Below are 11,930 nucleotides of genomic sequence, written 5' to 3'. Positions count from 1 at the left end.
ATAAATAAATAAAATAAAAAATAAAAAATAAATAAAATAAATAAAATAGTAAAAATAAATACAAAATCAATAATAAAAATTTGAAAGAAATTACTGGTATCTTAATGTTTGTATCAAGTAAAAGAATCAATTTCATATTGATCGAGCAAAAGAATAAAAAAAAGTTGAAGGATGACATTTTTTAAAGCCATTAAGAGAGAGAGAGAGAGAGAGAGAGAGAGAGAGAGAGAGAGAGAACTCGCACAGTAAAGATAGTAAAAATAAATATAATAAAATTAATAATAAAAATTTGTCAAATCAACTTCTTTAAAACTTTTACTTTAAAACTAAACTGTATATAGTATCATTAATTTTTGTTTATCAATCTGTCACGAAACGTGGATAATATCGAGATACGGCGAGCAAGCTCGATTCCTACCGCGGATCTCTATCGATCGTCTCTGTAAAACTCGCGTCTCGTGTCTGCTCCGTGAATACTCGCCGCGCAAGCTTGGCGTCGAGTCGGTGGCGTCGGTAGCGACGGCGGTGGTGGCATTAACACTGACGTCACAACGCCGCCCCCGTCCGTCATCGACCGTGCGGCGAGATGACGACGTCATGCTCGCCGCCAAGGACGACGCTATTTCGGGCGTCATGCACCGCCGTCGTTGACGCCGTCGACGTCGTTACCGCCGCGTTGGAGGTGGTGGTGGTGGCGGCGGCGGTGGCGACGGCGACGAGCGACGCGGCTTCAGTGACGGTCGAACCTTCCTCCTCCACGTGGCCTCCGTCAGTTTGCTCTCGCCGTCACCCGCTTTCGCACGCGGTTTCCGCGTTTCCGGTATCCTGCCTACCATTCACGGTACCGGTACCTGTTCTCGTTCGATCGCGGCACGAGACATGCTTCGATCGACCGTGGCAAGGTGAATGCGACGTCGCAGAGTTCTGACGACGACGACGACGACGTGCCTGAAGCGACTTCTTCCGGTAAGGAAGCCTCGCTATTATTGTTTGTGGTTTGACCCTTTTAGCGCCTGAAAGGAATTTGTTGTTTTCCACACGTTTTCTTTTTTCACTCGAAAAAGAAAGGCTTCGCTCGAAGGATCATGAGCGTTTTATAGCGGTTTCATTACATTTATAACAACTAACGGAAAAGTAATTATCACACAAACTGTCGTTGTTAATATTAATAACCTCCAATTAATTAATTAATTAAAATACTAAATGTTGGGCAAATTGAAATCCATTGATAAGGAAAATTCATGTATTTTTAAAATATTAATTTTGCAATGATAAACATATTGTTTTCGTTTGAAATCGAAATCTCTTGTCTATTAATTTAGATAAATGCAAAATTAATTTTACTATATAATATGGGCGATATATGGGCGTACCCAGAACCATCATTATTCTTTAATGAAACTTCTCTTTATTCTGCATTACTTTAAAATAATATATCTAAATGAGAGAGCAATAAGAAGTAAATTAGTAAAATAAACGTAATGAAACAGATAGGCTTTTTTTGCGAACATTTATTGAGATTTGTTTCGGTATTGATGACGATCAGAAAATTGTTGATTGATGGCCGGGTATTTCCTCGAATAGATTTCGTTGGCAGGTAATCGTCGCGATCCGACACACCTTGCCGTTTTTGTCTCGGCGATACGATATATGCAGTGTGTCGTATCGATCGCGCAAAAGTCGATTCAACAGAACGCGAAGTCGGAGGGGCGGTTTAGAAATTTCTTACACTACCTGACGCGTTTTCTGCGTTAAACCGTGACCGGAAATTTCGGCAGTTATTCGTCGCGATCGATTGACAGGCATTAAATCAAGTCAAATGTTACACAATTAATGAAATGTACGCACGCAAAGTATGTGTTGCTTTCTATAGAAACATGACTTTGCAAATACGTTTTTACTATTAAAAAATCGTAATTTCCTATGAACTATGCACGAAACTCGTTAATAGTTGCATGATGATAAGATTATATTGAAAAATTAAAAACGGAGAAATTGACAGATTTGCGACTATAGAAAATTTACAATTTCTAAGGTTTGCTTTAAATGAATAAAGTGATCTTTAAATTGAATTTCTTTCCTCTTTTCTCTTATTTATTTCCTCATAAATTCTAGATTTATTGTACTCTTGTAATTCTCTGTTTCCTTTATTTTCTAAATTCTTTTCACACATTTTAATTGTTACAGCACCATTTATTAATGCAATATTTCAATTTACAATTTATAATTGTGTACTTTAAATATCACATAATTGATATTTGACATGGTTTCTTCAAATAACGAATTACTTTATAATAATTAATTATATATGAATGTAACATTTTAACAGTTAATTAAGTAATACAATAATTAATTAAATAATATAATAATAGCGCGCTAATTTATATGTTGAAAATTTGATAAAATAAAATGGCTGTGGGGACGGAGAAAATGTTCACGTGTCGTATTGCTCACCTTGGCACGTGAACACATTTCTGCATTCTGATGTTCGTGATATCCGTAGCCTCCGCGTTTCGCAATCGCTTCCGGGAAACGGCGTTACGCCGTCGTCGCGACGGAGGGCGTCCGGGAAAGCGACGTCGTCGAGATTGCGTCGAGGCACGGGCCTCGTTCGCGTAATAACCGGCGTCTAAATTTAAAGCAGCGGGTGAAGCAAACCGCTGCGGATTCGCGAGTGCACGTGACGCCGCATCGTCGACGTCGGAGTTGCAGCAACTCATGCCAAGACGCCGCGATGACGACGCGCATCTTCGACGCCGCCGATCGCGAGCGTCGCAATCGTGAATATACCGGGCTGACGAATTGATTTGGTGAATAACCGCATTGAGGAAGAATCTCTCGATCCTATTCTGGTTGCGCGAAAATTAAAGGGGCAGAAGATAATGATTTTTCTTTAAAAAGTAGAGGAATGGAGGGATACTTCTCTTGCTTTGAAGTTAAATTGATTCTCCGCAACGTTTTTAATTTTGCATCAGTGATTTATTATTTTTTTTACTCTTCTTTTTTTCGCCACACTTTTGTATTACTATATGTAAAAGCTGAGAGCATGAAATTTTCTGTATCCAATATATTACCCGAGATAAGAATTATATAATAATTACTAATAGACGCTAATACTCTAATTTTGGTTATTTATGAATGTATTAAGAATATATGAATATAACGATATATTAAGAATGATAATAACAATTTAATTCTGCACTTATGTAATAAGGCTCTTAAGAATAAAAATTCAGAACTAACAGAATAAGGATTAGAGAGTCAAGCAGGATGTTTTTTTGCTAACATATATAATAATAATAATGATAGCAATTAAAAATAATAATAGAAATTTGATATTCGAATTTTTTATTTTTAAAAGAATAATTTAATTGAGAGTCTGAGGATAAATTTAGTTCGTGCTTTTTGGAGAGGAAGAGATTTCTCAATGTGAAATCTTATCGTAAAATTTCTCATTATTTTCACTAATACACTCGTGTCGCATATTTCTGGTAGAGTTTAGCCTTATGGTCGAGAATGTGCATTATTGTCATACATTGTCGCGTTAGTGGGCGGTGTACTACGTCAGACCTCTCGTAGCAGCGAACGGGTTTATAGGATACCCAATGGAATTATACAATGCAGTTGCAGAGAAATAGAAGTGCTGGCGAGAAATTTCCAGAATGGAGTGACGAGAAAAACTGGACCAACCAGTGCCAAGTCGCGGAAAATAAAATGCGAAGAAAATTCATCGCTTGTTGAGTAGAGGAAAACAACTTAATCATATGTAATACATCAGAAATATTCCGCACAAATTTGCATAAAAAAAATATTGTTTTCTCTTATTGGAGGACACACGCATAATCAGCGGAGAATTAGAGTACAGTTGCATGTATTACAGTCTCAATACAGTACATATTTTCATATATCTCTACATTTCTGTAGAGTTGTTATATTAATATCAAAACGCAATAAGTACATTTTTCTTAAATGCCCAATGAATAAAGAGGCCGATTTTTGCCGATATCAATCATTCAGGTGTCGAGTATTTATTAATTATTTGACTTTGATTTAGTATCGGTATATGGAACTATTGGAAATTTGTTATTCCGAATACATCACTTGCAAACAATTGTCAAGCAGAACAAGTCCATCAAGTAAACAATCGACCAAACTAATCGCACTGAATTTGCACACACACTACAGACGTGCGGCATGAGAACCGCTACCAAAATATTGATCTTACAACGTTTGCAATCCGCCGCTAATACTAACTGCAGAGAGAGAGAGAGAGAGAGAGAGAGAGAGAGAGAGAGAGAGAGAGAGAGAGATATCCATAGCAAATAATTATTTCGCTAATGTCAGTTAAATATCTTGATACAAAGATGTCAACAAATTCACCCACGTGTTCCAACATGCTTTCCGTGTGTCGACAGTAATTTCTCAATATGTAATATACAATATATACATTTAAACACAATCGATATTTATTGCATTATTCATATCCAACATGGTTGCATTTATTTTCCGTGCATTTAATTTTTATTATTTAAAATTACTTTAAATTATGTACGATCCGTTTTAACTTTATGCATATATAATGCGTATTGTAACGTGCGTGAACCGTAACAGTAAATAATCCGCTAACAAGGAGAATTTCCGATGGAAGAGTGACACGAGAATTTTCTCACGTTGACTTTCGAAGAACATTTAACGCCTGAATTTGCATGCGTTGAACAAACGCAACCTGCAATTTCTCTACGAATACAACAGCTGCGCAATCTCGACACTCTGTCGCGCTATAAACGTAATATCTTTCGCAATACGGAGCGTAATTTTCGCATGATGTCACTGTGCAGTAATGCGCGATGGAGCTCCACGAGGGACGTTCTATGCACCGCGTGCTGCATCTGTTGGCGGCTTGCACATCGCGCACGTGCTTCCTCGCGAGCTTTTTTGCGTGCACCGGCCGGTGACGACACAGAAATAGTGCATCGGTGAATAACCAGCGTGAAGGAAAAAACTTGCATCGACACAAATCGAATCGGCTGGTCGTATGAAATCCGAAAGGTAACATTGCGAGCAGAGAAGAATCCGCGTTTTTAGTCCGCGATTAATTTGTCACGTATAAAGACACATCGGTTCTTATCCTTGACAATGCGTGATCAACGTAGAAATATAGAGATATTAAAGTTGGGGGGAACCGAGCAAATCTTTATTTTTGCGAAAAATACTTGTTTAAATTTTTTTTTTATTACACACAGATTTTCTTTTCAAGCCACACCGAGGGCGGTTCTTAATGGCAATATTTTTCACTGAATTTCACTCAACTCGATGAACGTTTATAATCGAGGGTGACCTCTGAGCCGTTAAAGTTTCAAAGTATGCACCTCAGATTGCGTGCCATCACGGAGGAAATGAAGAGCCCGCTTTAAGCTCGACGTTAGAGTCTAGTAGGCTATTTCTAAGCTTGCGTGGAAACGAGAGAGAATATCGGGATATATATGAGAATGGTCGACGATGGCACTGACGAAGCGCACCGTATTGATTTAACGCGGTAATCTGGTTGATTTTAACGAACGCAAATATTTTCATACGGTAGGAGGCTGCGATTTCAATGATGAGACGATGCGCGGTAACGCTTCTCGTGCTATCGATCGCGCAGTGTCGCCGATAATCCCGCGATGATGACGTATCACCTTCATCCGACGACCTACTTCTCGGGCTTTCACTTTTATCTTCAAATATTTATACCCTTCAAATATTTTCACCCTCAATTCTCCCTGCCTCTCAAATCCGTATCCGGATCATCTCTTTTCAACGCGAGAAAGTATTTTTCGCTGATTCATAAAAAAAAAATAGTTCACTTTGCTTTATTTTTTTTAGTACACATTTAATTGTATTTAATTTAAATTTGTAATATATCGTTAATATTTCACTATATGATACGAAATTTATCTACCGTTTTAATATAAAATGACGACGTATTGAGTAGGAACAATGGCGACTCAAATTAGGTAAAATTTGGCACTTTAGACTTAACAGTATATTAATATCTTTTTTATGCAACTTATTCGTTTTATTTTTAATGCGTCCTCTTAAAATCTGAGAAAACAAATGCTAATCAATGAATATTTTATTAAACAAATAATTTGTCATATATAATATTACAATAGAGATAGTTTATAAAATATACACATTTTTAGCAATGATGCATTCGCGAGCGTCGTCCTTCAGATTGACAAACTCGTCGCGTCGATAAAAAATGCCGATAAGTTATGACGACATTAATAACGATCGCACGATGATATTATAATGATCCCGCGATTACGCGATGTACCGCTCAAGAATGTAGCCGAACTAGTTCCGGCTGAAGTCGAGAGACGCAAAATGCATTCTGAATCGCGCGACTGAGAAATAAGTATCGATTTTTCGTTGACGTCATGTCGATTGTTGCTTTCACGGGATTTACTCCGATAAAGTGGTGAACGTCTCGAAAAATCTTCTGCAAAAATTAAGGGACAACTTTTACGCGCGATCTGCAATATTTACGTAACCTGTCGGTGTAAATATAATTCTGTTGTGTAAGGCAATAAAGTAAGTATAAAAAAAAAAAATGCCGACTTTCGTGCTAATTTATCCACAGTCTTCAGAGTCCTCTTTCCTCTCTCGTTTTTCAACATCTTCTCCAATGATTAAGACGAACAATAAATCAATGGCGTCAACGCACGTCGTGGCGGCATATCGGAATTTATTAGTTGGATACCGGCTGGATTTTCTCTCTCCCTCCCTTTCTCTCTCTCTCTCTCTCTCTCTCTCTCTCTCTCTCTCTCTCTTTCTTTCTCTCTAATCGACAGTGCCTGAGAGATAACTGTGTCCCAGCATTCCTCGACGAGGTCGCAACGGCGAGGGAGGCCAACGACTTTTTTTGCATTGATATTAAACGGCATGTCACCTATGCTCTGCGGGCTCGTAGATCAGCTTAATGCGTTCCGCGAGTATAGCGAAGGAGGGATTTCAATTAAAAGCTGACGCGGATAAACGCGGAGCGATGCGTGACGCAAATATTGCGACACGCGTACCGCATCCTGCGTCGAACTGCTAATTACCAGTCATACTAATTCGATTCGGACGAACGATTTCTGAATGCAATCAAACAGAATAGCCTTTTACCAATTGACATCTGTGAATGCACGAATAAGATCATTCTGTGATTTTTCTGAGATCGCACTTAGGACGGCCTTACAAGTTACGCACTTACGTTATTCTTGCATTTTGTAAATTATTATATATATATATGTAAATAATACAAAACTGTCAGTAAAGTTTTTCCACACATTCTACTCCATATTTAGCAACATATGTATAAGCAACATATGAGATATGTATAAGATACACAAAGAATCCTTTTTTGGATAATTTAGTTATTATTTTAATTAATTTGAAACAGCTACTTTATTAAAATGTTATAAGTTATAAAAAGTTTTTTTATAATATTTTATATATACTTACTTTATGAAATGCTTTTACAATTTATAACGAATTTTATTGAAAGAAAGGAGGATAACATTTGGAAATTTTTTAAATTAGACGCAATTCTAAAAATCGCGCGTTATGATAATTGATAAAGCCGTGTTAGAGTCTTCGTATACTCCAAGGACACTGGGACAACAAATCTTGTAAGCGGTGGCAGAGTTGAAATAACTCCGTTTCGCGTAAAGTAACTTTAGTCACGACTCTAGTATCCTTGGCAGTGATACATAACGTGATGGTATTTCTTTTCAGGAGAAATAAGACCGGAAAGCGAGAAGGGATGATAGTCCTTTTATTTACGAAGTATCTTTTCTCATATCTAATGAGGTTTGTTAAATTGTGTCAACTCGTACGCTTGGGTATATTGAGCACAATATAGCAAACTCACAGTGAAATATAATATAGGAAAAAAAAGAATCACATTCGGGAACGTATGCGCACGAATGTACGTAAAGATTTTGAATTACATATAGATTTTGTAAAAACATTAAGTCTATCAAAATCTATAGCGAAAATAAAATTCAATTGCATCTCAACGGTAAAAGACGTGCCGATAAACTACGCGTGTTTTAATAGAAATAAATAAGGGACGACATAATCGAAAAATTGCATAAATTCGCCTCCGCAACGAAATGCGTCTCATGTTCTCTTTTTAGTGGCCTCATTCACGTCGCATAGATCTAAATAAGGCAAAAAGAAAAAGCGTCGATAAGCGTAGGACGGGGGATGAAACAACCATGAACGCCTCGTGCCGTAAGCGGCAGAAACAGCCAGCCAATCAGCCCTCTCGAGACTCTTCGTAATGCGAGTGCTTATAATAATTCTGCTAATATTACGTCAACACGTACGAAAGCGGGAAAGCTAGCTGCAGAATCAGGAAGCCGTGCAAGAGATAGCTTCCTTTATCTCCACCCACGTCTAACAGTCCCATTCAAGTCGTATTCGCTTGCAACGCGGAAGAAATTTGTTAATTATATTTACAATCCATTTTGAGATTTGCATTACCACATAATAATTTTGGAATATTATCTATGTAGAGAATATAATTTTAGATGCTTGCGAAGTTGAAAATAATACGCACATGGAAAGAACGGTTTTTTTTTTCTATAGTACCGAACAGTTTAGTTAGATACAGATCTGAAAATAACTCTGTTGGATCATCAAAATAATTTGATAAAATGTTGGTGACAAACAGTATTTGCAACAAGTGTTCATAAAATTATTTTCATGCTCCAAACAAAATTATATTTTCAGATCTGTTTCCAGATCCAATTTTTAGATTCTTTTGCAAATTCGTTCTTTTCATGTAAAATTATATATATATGTATAAAAGAAAATTGCAAAGTTGAGAATGATATATTTATCTAATAAATGCGACTGACATACTTAGCATTTAGCATAATGGAAAAAGTTTTATGATATTTTTAGAGAAAATTTCAAATATCGTGTAAGGGATGCACGTGTACGACAGGCAAGCGGAAGTATTTCGTTATGGTTGCGAAACGGACGACGACAATGTTAATTAAATGACCTTAGCCTAGCCGGAATCGGATTCGCGTAGGGCGCGACCAAGTTGACCGTGAACCCATCACCATCGCGTGAGGGTCGGAGCACGATGAAACATAAGAATAAGATACAAGGGATTCGACGCTCTGTAAACATAGCGAGATATATAAACCACGTACTAGCTAACAAATATTTCTCTCTTTACACTTATATTATACCCCCATTCCTTATCAATTCAATTGAAAATCCATCGTCCAAAGTCAAAGTAAATTTCAGTTCATTTCTTCCGTTTTATCCATTACGTTATTTTTATTAGATAATTTTATTCGCCTTCTCTGTCACTGTTATCTTATCTTGTCACTATTCTCGTCCTTCGTCCTTTGTCCTCCGTTTTTACAATAGTGCCCCATTTTTATATCTTCCGGCTGTCCACTTTAGGACTACCGACGGCCCCTCGACATGTCGGTGGGCTTAACGCCGATACGTTACGTCACTCGGGCGCTCAATAAAAATAATAGAGAGGCGTGGGCCGCGGTGATCCCGTTGAAAAACGCAAGCGTGCGAAGTCGTCACGATAAAAAGAGAGCGGGCCGATCAGTTCTCGAGAGAGCGCACTCCGACGCGTCTCTTCCGCCGTCCCTGCGGCGCGTGGCGACTCCGGCGCGGGTCGATCGATCGATGAACGGAACTGCGGCACAACAGTGACGTCATAGACGACGTCGCAGTATGACGTCATTATTGGCCGCGGGGTTGGTCGCGGCGGAAGGAGGCCGCGAAACGGATGGCGGAGAAGGATAAAATGCAAGCGCGGGCGAGAGAGGCGAAGCAGCTGTCGGATCACTCGGAAAGGAGGGGTGCATATCGCCGCACGCCCGTTTTCTCTGTGTGTTGACGACCCACACTGGGAGGGGGGGGGGGTTGCGAGTGTGCCGGTGTGCGCGCATTTATAACGGGGGCGAGTAAGGCCGTCGTTTAAAGCGGATGGAACGGCGCGGATATCGAGCGAACTTTTAACAGGTGGACGCGCAGCTGATCGCTCTCGCGAGGGTCTCCGTGAATGTTGCTGACGTTAGAATCGGAATTGGAATTTTGCCATCGTGCCATTACTTATTTATTTTATCGTAAAGGCAATGCACCGATGACAGAGAAGGAGAGAATTTCTGTGACATATTCTGACAAGTTTTTTCCCTCTCGACTTTAGATTGTTGTGTTTTGAAATCGAGGTTGGTTAACTTTAATTTTATCCGTGCTCGATAAGCTTCGCTTGTTACAGATAAAATTACATCACGGAGTAATATTAAAATAAAATAATAAGTAAGCAAAATGTACTTAAAAATATTTTAGGAAAAGTACATATATATGTTGAGAGATGCCTATTGAATATATGTTTGTTTTAGATGCTCTTGATGCTGGAAGTCTACGATGGATTTCCAGAAATCTGTGAAAAACCTCTGGTTAGTGATACTTTCTAATTACATCTTTGAGCGCGCGTAATTTTCTGATACGATGTACCTACAATTAAAGGGTGCGATGTGCAGGAAAAAAATGTATTAGCGTCGCTTTAAAACTGTAACGCTGCATGGCGTTTAACGTTACTACTTCCGGAGTAATTACACCTTAAATATACAGCTAAGATTGGCGCACGAATCGCTCATTTATTCGTTACAAACTTGTTCTCGCCTGTGTATTTGTCGCGTGATACGCGATCCCCTGGATGGATAAGAAAAACGTTTTCTAAACGCTCCTATACATTATTACACTTCTCTAATTATTCTAATTAATATTCACCGTGATTATTCTGAATCCGTTGGAGACTGGGCAAATTTACGACATTGGCTTAACGTTATTAAATGTCCGCATTAACTTAGCCGGTGAATAAAATCAGCTACCTAAGTGAAATCTGTCATGCAATTTTCCTGGGTTATGCGCGCGCGCGCTCCAGACGTCTTAATTAGCATCATTAAAGTCTTTGGACTTTAACATCGACCCAGCACGCCGTGTTTCCAGACCGGTCGGTGAAAATGATCGGGTTCTTTCACGAGAGGTATATAACTTATCAGATCCGTTGTCGTTCCGTTTTCCCTCCGCGGCGAGTTGTGCAGTGGCGGATTTAAACTCGCCGTGTCTCTCGCAATGTGCAGCGTTTTGTGTCTGTTCAACTGTTGCGTAGACACAGGTATGTAAATCCGACCCTGATCGAACGTGCGTCCGGCTACTTGATTTGCGCCAGCGACCGCGATTGAATCGATTTCGCGGAATACCTGGCTTGCGCTCCACTTTAAGGCGCGACATTTTCCGCTATTCCGATTCATTAATGGACCTCGATTTATCGAAGCGAGGATAGATTTAACCTTCCATCCCCTGATCCAAGTCCGTCAGACCGAAATAACATGATGCCCGTCGGCGCGAGGATTATTCTCGACTAGAAATTTTATTAGTAAAAGAGACACTGTCCGTGTCTCGGAATGACTGGTGTCACTGTATGACCTGAAAGCCGAAGGAGATACGAATATGGAAATAATTATATTGAAGGTTAATTATATGTGTATTCGTTAATTTGGCTAAATTTATTTTACATTCTTATAACATTATTTTGTCTCAAATAGGAAATAAAGATTTTAAACATACTACATATCCAATCTTGCAAACTGCGCGCTTAATGTAATTTTCAGTCTTGAAACGCAATCCTAACCCAGAACTGGAGCAGTAATATCACAAATTAAATTGACGAGCAGTTTAATAATATTGATGTTCATAGACATTTTAGAAAGATCTTAATAATTTGATGCTGATATATAATCTTATATATAAAACCTATAAATAAGTCTTGCTTGTCAATCTAATTTGCGATATTACTGTTTTAATTCTGTTAGGATTGCGTTTCAAGACTGAAAATTAAATTCGCAACTTAC

General features: G+C 38.6%; 1 protein-coding gene across 1 annotated transcript in view; it reads left to right on the top strand.

Annotated features, from left to right (window-relative positions):
- The window catches only part of LOC108750970 (nuclear receptor subfamily 4 group A member 2), a 65,457-nt gene that overhangs the window by 12,310 nt on the left and 41,217 nt on the right, over window positions 1–11,930 (top strand). The gene's annotated exons all lie outside the window — the stretch shown is intronic.

The sequence above is a fragment of the Trachymyrmex septentrionalis genome, unplaced genomic scaffold (assembly GCF_001594115.1).
Source record: "Trachymyrmex septentrionalis isolate Tsep2-gDNA-1 unplaced genomic scaffold, Tsep1.0 scaffold40, whole genome shotgun sequence".
Taxonomy (NCBI): domain Eukaryota; kingdom Metazoa; phylum Arthropoda; class Insecta; order Hymenoptera; family Formicidae; genus Trachymyrmex; species Trachymyrmex septentrionalis.
The sequence above is the reverse complement of the archived record's forward strand: the minus strand, read 5'-3'. Positions and strand labels throughout refer to the sequence as shown.